The following is an 18,662-nucleotide window of genomic DNA, read 5'->3' as shown; positions in this document are numbered from 1 at the left end:
GAGGGGGAATCTTCCTCCACTCTAGATCTTTTGTCCGGAGGGGGCTGAGAACCCCTGATAAGAGTAATTAAATCCTCAGCCATTTTAAGCATCTGTTTCTTAGGCATGGGGCCTGGAGATGGGCCCTGTGTAGCTGGTCTCAGAGTGCATGGTTGCTTTAGACTTTGTGAAAGCCTTGATGTAGAAAGAAGAGGAAGGTCTGAAGACACCTTGAGTGGAGGTGGACCTGTCCACATTCTGAGTTTCAACGCCAAGAGTGGCTTCGGTATCAGTAGTCGGGGTGTGGGTCGAGGAGCCTGCGACCTCGGGCACATGAGACACCGTCAAAGACAGGTAGTCAGTGGTCAGGGGCTGCGTAGTCGTCTCGCCGAGAACCGGACCATGTGTAGTCGGCTTTGGCGTAGTGTCGGTAGAGGCCGGGGACCTCGTGTGTCGGTCCTTGTCTTTGCGTTTTTTTAGACAAAATCGGAGTCGGAGTATCCGACGACATAGTATAGTTAAATGCTTTCCCAAAATAATGCTGGGCGAACTCTGCCCGATGCTTAATAGTGCGTTTATTGAATGTAGCACAAAAGCGACAGACCGAGACGTCGTGGTTTGGGCCTAAACAAGGTATACAGAGGGAATGGAAATCCTTATGCGGTATTTGCTTCCCACAAGAAATACAATTATTAACTTTGTCTGACATCTGTCTGAGGCACGAAAAGTTTCCCCAATGGGGTACTTAGCTTTTAAGAAGACTTCAGTTCCAAATTTTCGTAATCTCAGGAACTGGCCGACCGGCACTTGCGAACTGCTTCTGCTTCGGGCACCGCGCGGCAAGAAAGACTGAAGAAAATGGCATCGGCTGGTTCCTTTATACCCCTGTCACACTGACGTCAGGGAAGAAGCGACGGCAACCGACGCCGGACCTAGACTTTGGAATTCGGCCGACCGAGGACCCGCCTGACGGCAGGAGAACCCATCTGTTATGACTGCAGCTGTATGCACGATGAACATTGGATACAATGTGCTATCCATTTGGAGATGGTCGGTTTTGAAAGAGCCTTTCCTTGTGAACCTGCAGCATAGGATACAAAGAGTTGGTCAGTTTTTCTGAAGGTCTTTGTCTTATCCAAACAGTAACGTAGCTGTCTGTGAATGTCCAAAGAGTGAAGGAGTCTTTCTCCTTTATTCTGGGGGGTTTGGATAAAAGGTGGGTAAATGAATGGTCTGATTCAAAGCCACACTGGATACTGCCTTTGGCATAAAGGAAGGGTTAGTTCGTAAACAGACTCTGTCCTGATGGAAAATGATGAAAGGTTCCACTGCCATAAGTGCCTGTAGTTCTGAGACCCTGCGTGCTGAGGTGATAGCTTGCAACAGAGCTGTTTTCCATGACAAGTATTGTAGTTCTGCTGAGAAGGCTGGTTCGAAAGGAGGCAGTGTTAATTTTTCTAAAACTAAGTTGAGGTCCCAAGCTGGCGTTGGGGTTTTTTTTGGGGGGGGGGTCTTATATTCTTAGCCCCTCTGAGAAAATGCCTTCGTAAAGGGTGTGAGAATATGGGAGGATCCATATTATATTGAGCTGAAATGGCGGAAGCATGGATCTTAATGGATGAGAAAGAAAGGCCTTTGTGTAGCATCTCAGTTGGGTATTGCAGTATTTGAGGAATGCTTGGTATCCAAGGATTTTGGCCTTTAGCCTGGTTCCATGCACAAAATCTTTTCCATTTGTCTGAGTAAGTTTTTCTGGTGCTGGGCCTCCTTGCCTCCAAAATGACATTCAGGACGTCCTTTGAGAGAAGTGTTGATTGATAATTCAAGGTATTCTCCATGCAGCTAAATTTAAAGTCCTGAGCTGACTGTGAAGGATCTGAGAGTTTTGCTGAGTCAACAGAAGTGGGAATTGAGGCAAGATCCATGGAGGGCTGAGAGTCAAGGTCCTTAGTAATGGGTACCAGTGCTGACGTGGCCAGTCCGGAGCAATGAGGATCATTTGAGGTCTCTCCGATCTGACTCAGTAATACCTTGGTCAAGAGAGGTAGTGGTGGGAAGGCATAGACTGTCAATGCTGTCCAACTGAATGATAGGGCGTCCACTTTCCAGGCTAGGGAATGATAAGTCCTTGTGCAAAATTTCTGTAGTTGGCAATTGTTGGGGGAGGCAAATAGATCTATGTCTGGGCGTCCCCACCTTTGAGTTATCATTGAAAATACTTGTGGGTGTAGTCTCCACTCATGAGGATCTGCCAAATTTCTGCTTAATTCGTCTGCCAGTATGTTTTCCTTTCCTGGCAGGAACTGTGCTTGCAGTTGTACTTTGAAAGTCAATTATTTTTGTTTGTCTGGCGTGAGATAAGCCATCTGGGCCGTTGTATTTAACCTGGCACCCAGGAATATTATGTCTTGTGAGGGTATTAGCTTTGACTTCCTTTTGTTTACTGTGTACCCTAGGCAACTTAGCAGCTTTGTTACAAATGCCAGATGCTGTAATAGAATGGCCTTGCTGTCCGCTTGGATCAGGCAGTCGTCCAGATATGGATAAATTTGTATTCCTCGTTGTCTGCAGTATGCAATTACTGATGACAGGCATTTCGTAAATACTCTGGGCGCAGTAGATAAGCCAAAGGGCAATGCAGAGAATTGATAATGCGTTGTACCTGCCAAAAATCTGAGGTATCTTCTGCAATCTTTTCTGATAGGGACATGCAGGTATGCCTCTTTGAGGTCCAACGTTACCAGCCAAGACTCCTTGCCCAGCATGGGAAGAAGCTGCTGTAGTGTGAGCATTTTGAATTTGGGTATCTCCAGATAAGTGTTTAGAATTGAGAGGTCTAAAATGGGTCTCCAGGTTTTGTCATTTCTTGGTACTAGAAATAGTCTTGAGTAAAAACCTTGACCTTGCTCCTTTGTAGGTACCTTTTGAATTGCTTTCATATCCATGATAGCTGAAATTTGCATTTGTGCCTCTGCCCATTGGTTTGGAGGCAGATTTGGCATGCCTCTCATCCGTGGTAAGGTGTGAAAATGAAATCTGTAGCCTCGGGTAATAACATCCAGAACCCATTTGTCCTTTGATATGATGCGCCAATTTTGTGGAAATAGTGCCCGTTTTCCTCCCAAAGGTGCTGCCAAGGCAATTTTGCTTGGCAGGCGAAGAGGGAAGTCATTGTGTTTGTTTCCTGAAGGGTTGAGATCTTTCGTCTCCACCTCTTTGAGTTGTTGTGTACCATTGTCTAGGCCTGAAAGAACCTTGTGGCTGGCCTCTGCCCCTTGGGCGTCGGTACCTACCCCTTTGGGGTCTGTCTGATGCAGGAAAGGACCAGTTTTTTGATGACCAGTTTCTGCTGAAACAAGGAGGTTGTACCTGTAAAAAAATCTTTAACTGTCTGCATAGATTTTGCCTTTTCTTCCATTTTCTTTAAAACTTCCTCTGCTTTGACACCAAATAACACATCTTTCTGCAATGGAGCATCCAATAACTTTGCCTTGACATGTTCTGGTAAGGCTTGCTCTTTTAGCCAAGCATGTCTACGTATTACAGATCCTGTGACAGCTGCTCTACATGAGGCTTCCAATGAATCAAAACCATACTGTAAGGTATGCTTTCCCACCTGTTCTGCTGCATGCAGCAAATCCTGCATCTCTTTGAAATCAGGTTGATCTGTCTGAGGTATCACTTTCTGCTTTAACTGTGTAATCAAGTACTGCTGGTATTTTAGCATGTGGAATTGGCAGTTTAAGGCCCTCATGGCCAAAGTGGCGGACGTATACACTTTCTTCCCCCAGCTTTCTAATGCTCTGGAATCTCTTTCAGAAGGTAGTGGATTCTTAGCAGTAGAGGCCTTAACCCCTTTGGGACCCTGGGAAATGGTTTCGGGGTCTGCAACAGGGCTTTTATATAGAAACTTATGAGAATCAGGAACTCGGTACCATCTGTCTAGTTTAGCTGGTGCAGGAGGTAAGGAATCTGGGTTTAGACTAGATTCCGTGTAAACATCATCCAAAATGTCTAAAACTGGAGGAATTGCAAGGGGTCTATGCTGTGGGAGAAGAAGAAACTCACAGAGTCTTTTCTTAGAGTCAGAGTAATCTTGGCCTTCCCAGTGGAAGTGTTCCCTCATGGTGTGTAAAGTTTCCCCAAAAGAGTAGTCTTCGGGGGGGGGGGGGGGCAGAGGGAATGGACTCTTCAGCATCTGAGTCTTCATAAGGAGGGAAGGAATAATCCTGGTCCTCAGAGTTAGCTGAGGAAATGGATGCTTGGTCAGAGGAAGGATAATCTTCCTCCAGTCTAGGCCTTTTGTCAGGAGGGGGTTGTGAACCCCTGATAAGGGTAATTAAATCCTCGGCCATCTTAAGCATATGTTTTTTAGGCATAGGGGCCTGTGGGGGGGGGGGGGGACTGTGGGCCCGGTTTCCTAACTTTTAAGGGGGTTTAAGTTTAGCTTAAGACTTAGAGATAGTTGTCGGTTTGAAGACACCTTCCGAAACCGAAGGCCTGTCCAAAATCTCCGGATCACCGTCAGGGTTGGCGTCCGAGGGGTGAGATGGAACCGGCTCCTGAGGCCCAGCTGATTCGGTCTGGGAGGCAGTCAGAATTTCTAAATCTGCGGTAGTCAGGAGCTGCGTAGGCGCCTCGCTGAACACCGGCCAACCGGCGTGCAGGCCTTGCTGAGGCCTCGGTATCTGGTCTTGGCCTTGGTTGCCTGTCCTTATCCTTGCGTTTTTTAATCATTGCTGATGTCTGTTGCTCCGACGACATGTTATAATTAAATTTTCTGCCAAAATAATGTCGGGCGAAATCTGCCCGATGCTTGATTGTACATTTGTTGAACCTAGCACAAAATCGGCTACCAGACGTGTCGTGGTCTGGGCCTAGGCAAGGAATACAATAAGAATGAAAATCCTTAGGAGGTATTTGCTTCCCACAAGAAATGCAATTATTAACTTTGTCTGACATCGGTCTGAGGCAAGAAAAGTTTCCCCAACGGGGTACTTAGCTTTACAGAAGACTTCGGGCTGAAATTCTATTCGAAAATCTCAGGAGCTAGCCGACCGGCACTTGCGAACTGCTTCTGCTTCGGGCACCGCAAGGCAAGAAAGACTGAAGAAAATGGTGTCGGCTGCCTCTTATCACCCTGTCGCACTGACGTCAGGGAAGAAGCAACAACAACAGGCGCCGGACCAAGACTTTGAGATTCGGCCGACTGCGGGACCGCCTGGTGGCAGGATAACCCAGGTGTGATGACTGCAGCAGTATTACACGATGATCATCATCAAAAGGCTAGAAATATAACGTGTGGTTTCATGAGTTTTTGTGGGAACTCGAAAGACAGGCTGAAAACAGTGTCAGTATGGCAAAACGACATCAAGGCCACTTGGAAATGTATCAAAATGCCAAATGCGTACACACTCAATCTAACGTGCATGCTCACAGTCATTCAAGTGGCTGTAATTGATGGGTAACGAGTCAGTCTATGCAATACTGCAGTATAAGTACTGCCCAGAAGATCAAGGTACAGCGTCAACAGTTTTCAGTTTCTGGACGGCTTTCTTTTAACTTAAGAAAGGATCATTTCAAACAGATAACTCTCTCCTCTTCTGTAGCCAGCAATGTCAACTGTGGAAAGAATCTAACATAAACATATGCACATGCAGCATACACTCTCCTTCAATAAAATGACTAAGTGGAAGAAAAGAAATAAGCCTATTGTGCAAAGCAGCAAGAAATAATTTACCACATAAATTAAGGGGTAAAATTACTTACTGCTCCCCGGAGGTAAAGTATCACATAATTTCACTCAGTATTATCTTCTTTTCTGAAAGAAAAGATAATTTGCACTTAAAATGTAGCCAACAGGTCTCTTCAAATACACTTAACTAAACGAAAATGAAAAGTAGTGAAATGAATATGGGCCACAGCCATTTCACACAATTTTTTTTGAATAACCTCCATAAAGCAAGCCTGTTAAATATCATGGATCTGGCTTCAAAATTGCTTTAATTACGGTTAATCTTTAAAAATTTAAAGATGCTCAAAGTTTCTCATCCCTACAAGCACACCATTCATGAAATAAAGGCACTTTTCACACCTGAACAGTGTTGCATGCATGCACACTTGCAAAAATGAAAGTTAAGCACTTGCCACAATGGCAGATCTTTACAAGTAGGTGCAGTCTCAATAAAACAGGACTAATGCCGCAGGCAACTAAAATTCTACTGGCTAAGTGCCCTCCTTGTATCTCAATGGACCACGGTGTCAAAAGTCTCCAAATGTTCAATGCAATATGCAAAACATATCTTAAAATTAGGAGGGGAAAAAAGGAGAAACTCCAGACCAGCCAAGACAAAGGGAATGTGGGTGCTTACGTTATGGAGACAAGAGCTACTCTTAAAAGTCAATTAAAGTGGTAAGTGGAGGGTGTTAAAGAACTATCAACTGTTCACTGTAGTAGGAGATCTAATAGTTTTTTTTATGTTAAAACAGTGCACACTAAACCAGCCATCGGGCTAAGGCAAGTTGCATTTGGGAACAGTCATTGTCCTGTCAGAGGTTCAAACAATGGAGATACTCTCGCTAGCTAGAATATTCTGGAAAAGCACACTGAAGAATGGACTGGTTAAGGTTGATCTTTGCAGCCACATTAGGCAGGAAACAAAGACTCGCTTGGATAATGACCCTACCTTTTCAAAACGTCAGGTATGCACGAATGAAAGTGTGTACGGCTCTCAAACAAACCTTGCAGGTAAGGACAAAGATGACCAGGTCCATCTTCCTCTACTCAACTCAAAACTGTCATTACACAGTCAACTCAGCATCTATAACTTTCCCAAACTACCACCCCCCCTTTAACCATAAGTTATTAACTAAAGGATCCCTCTTCCAGGTCAATTTTCCTCTACTTGCAGGACTCTAGGTTGGCAAGACTCAACCAACTTGGCATCTATAATTTTCACAGGCTAACAAGCTCTTCCAAACTGTCCCCTTTAACCATCACTTATATGCAGAAGGACCCCACTTCACAGCTCTAGAAGCCCATTCCTAACCGGCATACCAGTTTCTAGGATAGACCATCCTTATCGACAGATTACTTCCCTAGTAGCCCTTTAAAAGCACTCTGGATGACTGGATAGATGGGTGATTGCAAATTTCCACCAAGAATTTGTGGCAAAAAGTCTCCTTAATGGGGGGCACTGCTAGTTACCCACCAGAACTTGGTGATGTGGATGGGCCAGACAGTCTCCTTTGACCATAAGTGACCAGTGAGCCAGAGTAGGTGAGAAGGAAAAAAAAGACATTAAGTAAACACACTCCAATAGAACTTCCCAACCAAACTGAAGAGGCCAAGGGAAGGAGAGTGGGTCACACAGGAAAACTGAACTGGTCATACACATCTCATTATGTTACAAGTACAACATTTTCATCTGTGACAGGACCAGCCCATTTCCCTCCAATCAAAGTGCTTATTCCTAAGTTCATCAAAGTGGACAAACCATAATATTAAAAAAAAACTGTAAAGACGGTATCTTTACGTACAGGAACAGAGGAGATCAGTGGAACTTAAAAAGAAGTTATGTACTTGCCATAATGTTCCAATGTGTTGTCTATTTTCATTTTTCCTCACCTGTGACTAACATTTGGGCATTATCTCCAAAAATCAGAGCTTTCTTTGGTCTAAGTTTGCTACCTATTGATTTTAAACAAAAAAACAGGACTCAAACCTGGAATATGAAAATTGTATTATTCTCCAAATATCCTTCTAAGAATGACTAGGTCAGGGGAATGCTGGGAGGGAAGGCAAGGAGGAATGAAAATGGAAATCACAGATGAACGTCACGGTAAGTACATAACTTCTTTATATGATGAAGTCCTTTTCATTGTCTCACCTGTGGGTCAGAATCCCCAGCACCAAAAGCCTTGAAAAGCCCTCAAAGAAGGATATGCAGGAGCAATGTTGGACCAAAGAAAGCTCTTATTTTGGAAAAACATGTCCAAATATTAATGGGTCACAGGTGAGGAAGAATGAAAAGGACAACATCAGATCAAATATTACAAAAAAGTAGAGAGGCCAGGTTGCCCTCCAACAATTATAAACAGGAGAGCTTTGTCTATGGCCGATGTTCCTAATAACTACAGATCAGAAAGACGACTTTAGAGATTAGCATCACGTAAGATAAGATGCATAAGAATGGAACACTGTCAACAACATAAATAGCAGTACTCTATAAGGCACTGATGAGAACTATTTGGAAGTAGTGTGAGCAAGAGATGAGTGACAACACATTATGTTGCTAAGCTCCCAAAGAATACATAAATCAAAGTAAAGGTTAGCGTATAAGGGTGAAGTACACCCAAAACAGCAAAAACGCAAAACAAAAACAGTGTGAAAACATACTTTGAGCTACACAGATGAAAACATAAAAAGGCTCGAGGCAATGTTACACACCACCTCCACCAGGCTGAAAGGGACAAAGTCAGTCTGAAGACTGACAGCAAAGTTTACAAACACATACTTAATCATGAAAATAAGTTCAGCACACTGTTATATTGCCAGATCCAGTCTACTAGTGTAATCAAAGCCAGCGGGAATGGGTCTCAAGAGTCAATCGCTTGTGATGACAGTAAGGTAAAAGACTACTGATTATCCATGGTTGAGGAAATCCTCACTATATCAGTACAAATGTCAAGCGAGAACTTTGCAGTGCACCTGCAATACAGATTTAATCCATAATATGGAGCTGGATGCTAAAAATGATCTGATACAAAGGATGTAAAAAATGTCCTTAAGAAATGGGAAGATGACCAAATAGCAAGATGTGTACAAGCTCTATTAACATTTTGTCTACCACACTGGCAACAAAGACAGTACAGGGTGTGCCAAATAGCAGCTATGCTATTAATAAGCTAGAGATATTCATACATTTTACAAAGTGTTTTTAAATAAATCTGTTTAGTGCACAAACATGCTACAATCCCCACGATTCCAAAGGATTTTTTTTTTTCTTTAGGTACAACTTTAATGATGCTTGCTAAACTCTCCATCTACTTCTAGATGCCCAAGAAATAATGAAGGCAGGCTGGTAGTCCCCTTGTAGGCACCTGCTCTCTTCTAGACTCCTCCCATTTTTCTGCTCCCCAAAGGGAAACATGCACTGCTTCCTTTCCCCCCCCCAAAATCTCTTTCAATTTTCTTTTTTTCCAAATAATAACAATACAATAACTCAAAAACACAAATAAACAATACAAATACATATCTAAAGAAAACAGACAATCTCGTTCCGTATATGCCCAAGCAAAAAAATTTTCATTAAAATACACTAATAAATATATTATATGATATAATCAAATACATATATAAAAACAAAATGTACATTATTTTAATACTATGAAATTTCATACATTTAATTGCACATTTTAAACATATTAAACTTTTTAAAAACTGATATGGCCATCGGGTCCTAACCTAATATAAATAAATAAATAAATTGTATAGCAAACTTCTATCTTAATATCATCACTTCATCAAAACCCATTCAAAAAAACATATATATATGTGACAAATATCCCTTAAATATTAATAATAATATTGTACACACAAATATACAAAACACTTTAAACTTTTTTTATATATATAAATACTCATTTAAGAATTTTATATATAAAAATGATGTTGAATTCATATGTTGTTAGCCCTTTCCGTTAACATAGGTACCAGAGAAACATGATCATTTAAACCTGGTGAAAACATGGAAGCCAATCTAAATTGCCACTGGCTTTCTTTCTTTTTGAGGGTGTTTTTCCAATCACCCCCCCTGGGATTTATTTGTACTACATCCAGGATACCAAAGACAAATTTTTCAAAATTTTCACAAATGACTGCATGTTTATAAAGAGCGTTTGTAGACTTTTTATTTTTTATATCATTAAGATGTTCATATATTCTATTCTTTAACATACGCTCCGTCTTACCTACATAAAAATGTCCACTAGTGTGGCATACGGCTATATACACCACCCCCTAGTATTACAATTACCCTTCTTAAAATAAACCCTACTTTTCATGTTATTATTTAAAACCAAACTTAATTCCTTATTAATATAAGGGCAATAGGGGCACGTACCACACCGTTTCGTCCCTTGTGTAACTGGAACATCTTTATTTAACTTGTGTTCTAACAACTGTTTAACATTGTATCCCACCTTATTAATAAATCTGGGTTTGTTACCCACTCTTTGAAAAATATCATTTGTTCTAAATATACTCCAATTTCTTTCAAAAGCCTGTTGGATCATAGCTGTTCTAGCATTATATTGCAACACACATGCTTTCCTAAAATTCTGGAAGGTATCCTGTTCACCTTCGTTTATACTATTACTTGTTTTTTCTTGAGGGGTACCTAAAAGGGGTTTATATTTATTCCCCCATTCAGAATATATTGCTTGAAAAATACTATCTAATAAATCTACAGGGTAGCCTCTTTCAATAAACATAGAAAGAAACAAATTCACAATGTAAATCCTCCTTATTTTATGTCATCCATGCTATTCTAATAGCTTGTCCTCTAACAATACTGATCTTCTGTCTTAACGGATGATCACTTTCAAAATGTAGATAGGCATTGCAAAAAGTCTTTTTTCTATATATTTGCGATTTAAATTTTCCTTTTTCTTTGGATATATATGTATCCAAAAAACCAATAGCCTGCCTATCATACTGAAAAGCGAAACTCAAAAAATCTGTACTAGAATTTAAATAATCCATAAATTTAGGAATCTCCTTTTCCGGGCCCCCCCATAAAATAAAAATATTGTCCAAATATCTGAGATACAATTTAATATTTGGCCAAAAAGTACTACCCATGACCTGTACAATTTCCCAACCCAATAAAACCAAATTGGAATACACCGGTGAACATGTTGCTCCCATCGGGACACCTTTTATCTGCTGGTAGAATTCCCCCTCAAACCATAAAAAAATATTGTCCAAAACTATACCCATGAGTTCACATATCAATTTCACCATATCATTCTCCAAATCAGAAAATTGAAAAAGTACCTCCTCAAATAATACCATACCCTCCACTTTGGGAATACTTGTAAAAAGATCCTTGATGTCCACTGTTAATAATATAATATTTTCATCATATAGTTCCGGTTTAATACTTTTCAAAAACTCCCATGAATCCTTAAAAAGATGTGGTACTTTATTAACTATATATTGTACATGAGAATCAATGAATACTGTTAATGGATGAATTTTAGACCCCCTAGCTGCTCCGATAGGTCTAAAAGGTGGTTTATCAATACTTTTGTGCAGCTTTGGGATGCCAAAGAAAACAGGGACTACTGGATTTTTTCTATACAAAAAATCATATATTTCCCTATTAATCCTACCATCCAAAACATATTCTTCTAAATAACTATCAATCCTAGAATATGATATGTTAATCTGATTCTTTGATGTTCCTATATAGGTACTATCATGAAATAATAAATTCAACATCTCATTTAAATAATCCATGCTACGAAATATAACAATACCACCCCCTTTGAAGAAGGAAGCAAAAACAAACACCGGCAGTTACAGGACAGTGAAGTTTATTCAATAAAGCGCTTTTCGTCTGCAAACATATGCAGACTTCTTCAGACATTAAACACTTGTAACTAAGGAACTTAAATAGTACTAGGCTCATTGATAATAACCTGTTAACCAATCACATAAAAGCAACCTAGTTTAGAATTTAAAATTAATTAGTCTCATTGTTAAATTAAAATCAATGATTAATTCACAAAGCAACCATACGAAAATACAAAAATTAAAAAACATAGTTTTCTAACCATTCTAAGCTAAGCAAATATTAACAATACTAAAAGTAAATACCACATTACTAATAGAAAGTATTTTGATACTACCGTGCATACAATAGTATTAATACATAAATGTAGACAAAGTAAGCACGTAGATGAATTATCTGGACAGGTTTTTTACTTTTAAAAGGCTGCTAATAGAGCAGCCATCGTTCAGTCCAGGTGTCACATATGCATTTAATCTGATTTGCCAACGTAGTTCTGATGCTTCCAAAAATAAATGTATGGGAGCCCCCCCCTTGTTCTCAGTTATCTGATCTATCACTATAAATCTAAAATAGTGATCATTGTGCTGGATAATATGTTTGGCAAGTGCGTTTTCTGATTTACCTTTACTAATAGCATATTGATGTTCATAAATACGCTCTTTAAATCTACGCTCAGTCTTGCCAACATAGAATCCTGCACATTTTTGGCATTGGGCTAAGTAAACTACCATCCTAGAGTTACACGTGCACCTACAGTGTATATCAAAACTAATGTTATTAATTATGAATCTATTAGATTCATAAATATGTCTGCACTGGTTGCAGTTTTGACATTTAAACATACCCGGCGTTCGTGTAAACTTGCCATCAGGTTGTTCTAGCAGTGCTTTCAGGTTTTTACCTCTCCTGAAAGTGACTCTAGGCTGGTCACCCACCTTACCCAATACTACACTATTGGAATGAAAAATGTTCCAATTCTTGATGATAATGTCCATAATAAGGTGGCTATTGGTACAGTATGTCAGAATTAATCTGTTATTGAAACAAGTATCTAATTCTCGACGATCAACTTGCAAGGGTTCTACAGTGTTACGAATCTCAGAGTGTGGGACTATCTTAAGAATGGGTTGATAAGTGCCGTTCCGTCTCTTATTAGTAATCTCCTTTACTAAACTTTCAAGTAAATTAGATGGGTACCCTCTATGAAGGAACATATTCGTAAGTGTTTTACATTCAACCAGGAAGTCATCCTCAAGGCTCACCATCCGGGCTGCTCTAACAAGTTGCCCCTTAACTACTGACTTTTTTTGATAGTTAGGATGGCAACTGCTGAAATGGAGGAAGGAGTTGGGAGTGTGTGGGCTTCCTATATATGGTGGCAACATAACTATTCAACTCCTCTTTTTTTGCTAACCAAATGTCCAAGTATGCAATGGCATCGACACTAAAGTTAGAGGTAAAAGACAAAAAGTCGGTAGACGTATTAAACAAGTCCAAGATATATTTACTATCATCTTCACTACCCTCTAATAGTATAAAGATGTCGTCCAGGTAACGAGTATAGTACCTGATCTTAGACATAAGAGTTTGGTTATTCAGTACTTTCTCCTTTTCCCAATAAGCCATTACAATGTTGGCCAAACTGGCCCCACAAGGTGACCCCATGGCCACCCCTGTTTTTTGAAGATAAAAATTCTCACCAAGCATGAAATAGTTGTTAAATAAAATCATGTCTAAAAGTTCAAGGACCAGTGAGATTTCATCAGTTGGGGCACCTTTGTTGTTGAGAAAAAAGGCCACCCACTCAGTTGCAGTCTGTAGGGGGATGCAAGTGTACAAGTCCTTGACATCTATTGTCAGGAAGTTGTAATTGTTGTTAAATGTAAAATCTCCTACTTTTGCTAAAAAGGACCATGAATCTTTACAAATTTGTTCTTCGTCCTGCAGATATTTCTGTAAAATAGTATCAACCAGTTTGGCACATGGGTAAGTTGGAGAACCTCTTCCATCGACTAATGGCCGCATGGGGGGGTTAGAGAGATCCTTGTGAATCTTTGGTATCCCAAAGAGACAAGGAAATCTCGGAAATAAGGTAGTAAGATATTTATGTTGCTCTTGGTCTAGTCTACCTTCAAAAAACATTTCGTCTAAGTTGTTTTTGATGTTACGATAAGCATTACTAACTTCGGACCTAGAACTTACAGAATATGCCTCATTAGAAAGTAAATCAAGCATTCTATCAAAATAATCAACTTTGTCGAATACTACAACTCCCCCGCCTTTATCTGGTTTACAGATGCGTAAGCAATGTAGCTTCACAAATTCAAGCAATAACATTTCTTCCTTACACGTATCATTAATTCCTACGTTTAATGAATATAAATTCCTATCCCTTAGATCAAGTTCACACATGTTTTCAAAACATTGAATTAAAGGATGTAAAGGAGGGTTGAACAAACTAGGGACCCTCATAGAGTTACCATATGTATTGTTACTGTTAGTGTTGTGGTCAAAAAGCAAGTTGAAATTCAACTTGCGGGTAAACAATTTAATGTCAATGATGGTCCCCACTAGGTCCAACTTTTGTTGAGGGACATATGTGTGTCCTTTGGATAGAAAATCTGCTAGTTCATTCGGAACAGGAACCGAAGAAAAATTGTAGATGTTAAAATCTCCTATTTGGTTTGTGGAGATAACTGGTCTCACATCTTGATCAATGAAGGAATTCTGGCTCCTATCTAAAACATTCACTGGGTTTGTAGCTGAGATGGAAAGCAAATTCGTAAAGGGGTAAACGCAGGATGTATCATTGTCAGCATTCACAAGTCCTATCCCAAAATTAGGGGAAAGGGCAATGTTGCTGACAGAACTGGTGGTTACAGTCTCTGTTGATTGCGTTTCTGTTGATACCCCTTGTTTAGTGACTGATAATTGTTCCTTTTCTTTGGGATGGCCCCTTGGTGACTGGCATGGTAAAAAACCTGCTGTTGTCCAGTGTGCGAAGAGGTGGTATTATTACTAGACTGTAGCCTCCGATTCTGCAACCTCTCGCTTCTCCTGACAACTTGTTCAGGTTGTGTGTCACCAAAGGTGTCCAAATCACCAATGTTGTTGTTAGAAGCTGCACTAACAACTGGACCTGTAGGACAATTATCCTTCGTAATGTTAGGTTGCCAGACTTGCGAAGGTGCAGGGGGAGGGTACGCCACCCCTTGTTCGTAGGCCTTAAGGTCACGCTCTAGTTTTTTAACTTTGTTTTGCTTCAATTTATTCAGGTACTGATCGATGCTGCTAAAGCATCTGCTGTAGTCATATTTGTACCTAGAAAATTCCTCATGTGTTTTAATGAAGTTATCCAGCTCTGTTATTTCAGAAGTTAGCTGCACCACCCAAATTGAGTAATGTTCAATCATTAAATTTAATAGATCGAACCCTTGCTGGTCGAACAAATTAAGCAAATCCTTATGAAAGTCAGAGTTAGGGGCTAGGCCTGTTGGGTATTGAAAATGTCTCAGGCCTTTTGGTATCACCTTGCAGTCAATACATTCCTTAAAATACGAAATTTCTAGTTTTAACTTTTTAAGTTTAAGAAGTAACCTATCAAATAATTTCAATTTGTCTGATAATAAATTATTGTTTACCTCTTGGTGGATTGTATATACTCTTCTTTTTAGGCATATTATGTACATTAATACCTGCTGAATCATTCTTTTCCAATGATTCTAGACTAATTTCTAGATTTAATTTTCTGGTATAAAATTTCAAAGCCACAATATTGTCCACTAAATCACCCTTAGTTGACGGAATAAATTTAACACCTTTAGAAAATAATCTGAAATAATCATCCGAAATAATCCTGAGTAATTATATATAGTAAAACCATTCTTTTGATGAATAATAGTGTCACCAACTATAGTAGGGACATCCAAAACTGCTCCATCTAATAAAAATTCTTCTTGTGGGAATAAGAATTCTTTTTGTGTGGATAATAATTCCTATTGTATTCCCCCTCTTTTGTATAGTACTGTGCCAATCTCTGAGCGCCTGACCATAGGAAAATCCTCACTGTCATGGTGTTCCAATACCACCTCCCCATTGTCCCACTCTGAATTACTTCTCACAACTTCTCTAAAAGTGGGTGATTTGTAACCATGGTAGTGCCCATTTTCCACATGACCAGTAGACTGGTGTAACATTCCCTTTTTCTTATTGGAATGTTCACCATAATAATCAATTTTATCGATATACACCTGTTTATTCTGATAGCTTTTTTGGTCTCGATCCAATTTATGTTTTTTCTTTAGAAAAATATTGTAACATCTGTTATCAACTCTATCCAACATTTTAAAATATAAAGTACTAAAATGAGAAAATAATAAATCACTTTTAATTTTCTTGTCTAAGTTTTGAACTTCATTCAATATTTGTTCCCTTTGTATCTCATAATAATGTAAAGTTTTTGTAATAAGACCCAGGCCTATTTCATCAAATTATTCTATAAAATCAGACATAAATTCATCGGTATAAACAATACCAAAAGGAAACTTATAAATTCTCAATCCTTGTGGCACAATCTTTAAATGAATACAATGTTTAAAATGAGCAATATCAATTTCAGTAGTTTTATACTTAAATAATCTCTTTTCTAACATATATATCATGTCCTTTAATGAAGCATCATATTTTTCTTTTTCCCTTGTTTTAATGTTAGAAACCTCTTCACGGAAATTCTCTGGATGCGAAAAGGTAAATTGTTTCGAAAAAATCTTATCAAATCTGCTTTTAGCATCCTGCTGAGAAGCAGAAACATTGTTCCTCAAACGTTCTCCCAATGAGTCAGTATTAGTCTCCATTCTATTATAAACAAGGGGTAAATTGTTAAAAACAGTACCTTGCTTGGGACGAACCACTTGATCCATGATATTAATGTTAGCATTGTCCGAAACAGCCAAAAATCGGTGAAATGTTTATAGCAGTCAAACTCTTGCCACTATTCTCTGGTTCCATAGGAACATTAACAGGGCTCCTGTTTTGAGTAGTAGAAACACCACCGCCACCGACATGGCCCTTGGACCCACCGGAAACCAAACCAGAACTGGGAAAACTTGGCGGGTTATTCAAATTAGCCGCCATACTCGCTCCATAACCATTGTATCCAGGAGGCACAAAAACCGTCCGCTCACCAATAAAGGAATGACCAGCAGCGATACCACTCTCCTTCTGAGTTAGTAGATCCAACAACTTGGTCAGCTCACCCTTTAAATTAGACACTTCGCCACGTAACTGTCTAATCTCCGCTCCGGTATCCTCGGCAAGGACGGTGCTAGATAAATTCAATTCAAATTATATATATATATATATATATATATATATATATATATATATATATATATATACATATATACATATATACACACACACATACACACACCACACACTAGAAGTCACTACATCGTCAAGTAGAGTATGAGAATTCTTATGTTCATTTGGTCTCATAAGGGATAGTAGAATGGGGATAGTCTATATAGAAAGTAAAGATAGAAATTCAACCATTTATTGTATGGTTAGGGAAAATATCCAGATACACCTATACTAAGAGAAGGGGGAAGATGCAAGAAAAAGTACAGTTTTGTAACTACCATAAATGTAGATGTCCGAGAGGTATGCATCTGCAGTCCTAACATATGGGTTGTCCTGCCTCAGGCAGCCCTTCGGTCGGCCGGATTCCAAAGTCTGGGTCTGGCCTCGGCTGATGTCGCACTTCACCCGACGTCATAGCTGCTGTGAATTGGGTATAAAGGCATCAGCCGACGCCATCTTCCTCAGTGTTTCTTGCCCCAGATGCCAGGTGCCCTCTAGGAAGGCTAAATTTGGATAAATGCAAATGTTTCCAAACAGTAGAGAGCAAACAAAAATAAACATGTATATACATATATACAAACAAATACACCATAAAAGATTCTCCCAGCTAGCTACAAGATGGGCAAATACCCTAGGAGTACCACAGAGGAGAAGGAGGGTGGGTAATCCTGACTGCAGATGCATACCTCTCTGACATCTACATTTATGGTAGGTACAAAACTGTACTATGTCCTTCAAGGATGCATCTGCAGTCCTAACATATGGGTAGAATACCATAGCCAAACTGGGGGAGGAGGCACTAAGATGATTATGGTGTAGTTAAGATCCCTTGCAAAACAGCAGTTGCAAAACCTGCTCGGGATCTGGAGTATAAAGGTAGATTATAATGCTTGGCAAATGTATGCACGGAGCTCCAAGTAGCAGCTTCTAAAATGTCTTTGGTAGCCACTCCTCGTAAGAAAGCTGTAGTAGTGGCTGTAGCCCTTGTGGAGTGAGGTCTGATGTTTTCTGGAGTTGTCTTTCCATGAAAAGAGTAACAAAATCTAATGCAATTTCCTATCCATTTTGAGATAGTCTGTTTTGAAATTGCTTTTCCTTCCATTCCTGTTGCATATGCTACCAGAAGCTCTTCAGTTTTTCTATTGCTCTTGGTTCTGTCCAGATAGTAGCGCAATTGCCTGTGCACATCCAAGGTATGTAGTAGTCTTTCCCCCTGTTCTGTGGGTTGGGGAAGAATGTTGGTAGATGGATTGCTTGGTTCAATGATACCCTGGAGACCACCTTTGGCATAAAAGTAGGATTAGTTGTCAAGGACACTCTATCCTGATGGAAGATAAGGAAGGGCTGTACTGCCATTAATGCCTGTAATTCAGAAACCCTTCTTGCTGAAGTGATTGCAAGCAGGAAAGCAGTTTTCCAAGATAAGAACTGTAATTCTGCTGTTGCTGCTGGTTCGAAAGGGGAAAGTGTTAACTTTTCCAGCACAAAGTTAAGATCCCATGTAGGCAAAGGTGGCTTCCTTGGAGGCTTTACATTTTTAATTCCTCTCAGAAACTGCCTGAGTAGAGGATGAGAGAAGACTGGAGGATCCATGTTGTATTCTGCTGAAATTGCCGATGCATGAATCTTAATGGAGGAGTAAGACAGGCCATTGTGGAAAAGTTCTGCTAAATATTCCAGGATGTTAGCAATGTTTGCTAATGATACATTTTCTCCTTTTGCTGCACTCCAAATGAGGTATCT

General features: G+C 39.7%; 1 protein-coding gene across 1 annotated transcript in view; it reads right to left on the bottom strand.

Moving 5' to 3' along the window:
- The window catches only part of KMT2D (lysine methyltransferase 2D), a 3,358,270-nt gene that overhangs the window by 3,010,765 nt on the left and 328,843 nt on the right, over nt 1-18,662 (bottom strand). The window contains exon 2 of the mRNA XM_044082193.1: nt 5,749-5,800. The gene's annotated coding sequence lies outside the window, so the exon portion shown is untranslated. The remainder of the gene's footprint in view (nt 1-5,748; nt 5,801-18,662) is intronic.

This window comes from Protopterus annectens, chromosome 9.part0 (assembly GCF_019279795.1).
Source record: "Protopterus annectens isolate FY-2018-M chromosome 9.part0, PAN1.0, whole genome shotgun sequence".
Taxonomy (NCBI): domain Eukaryota; kingdom Metazoa; phylum Chordata; order Ceratodontiformes; family Protopteridae; genus Protopterus; species Protopterus annectens.
This window is presented reverse-complemented; position numbering and strand designations above follow the sequence as displayed.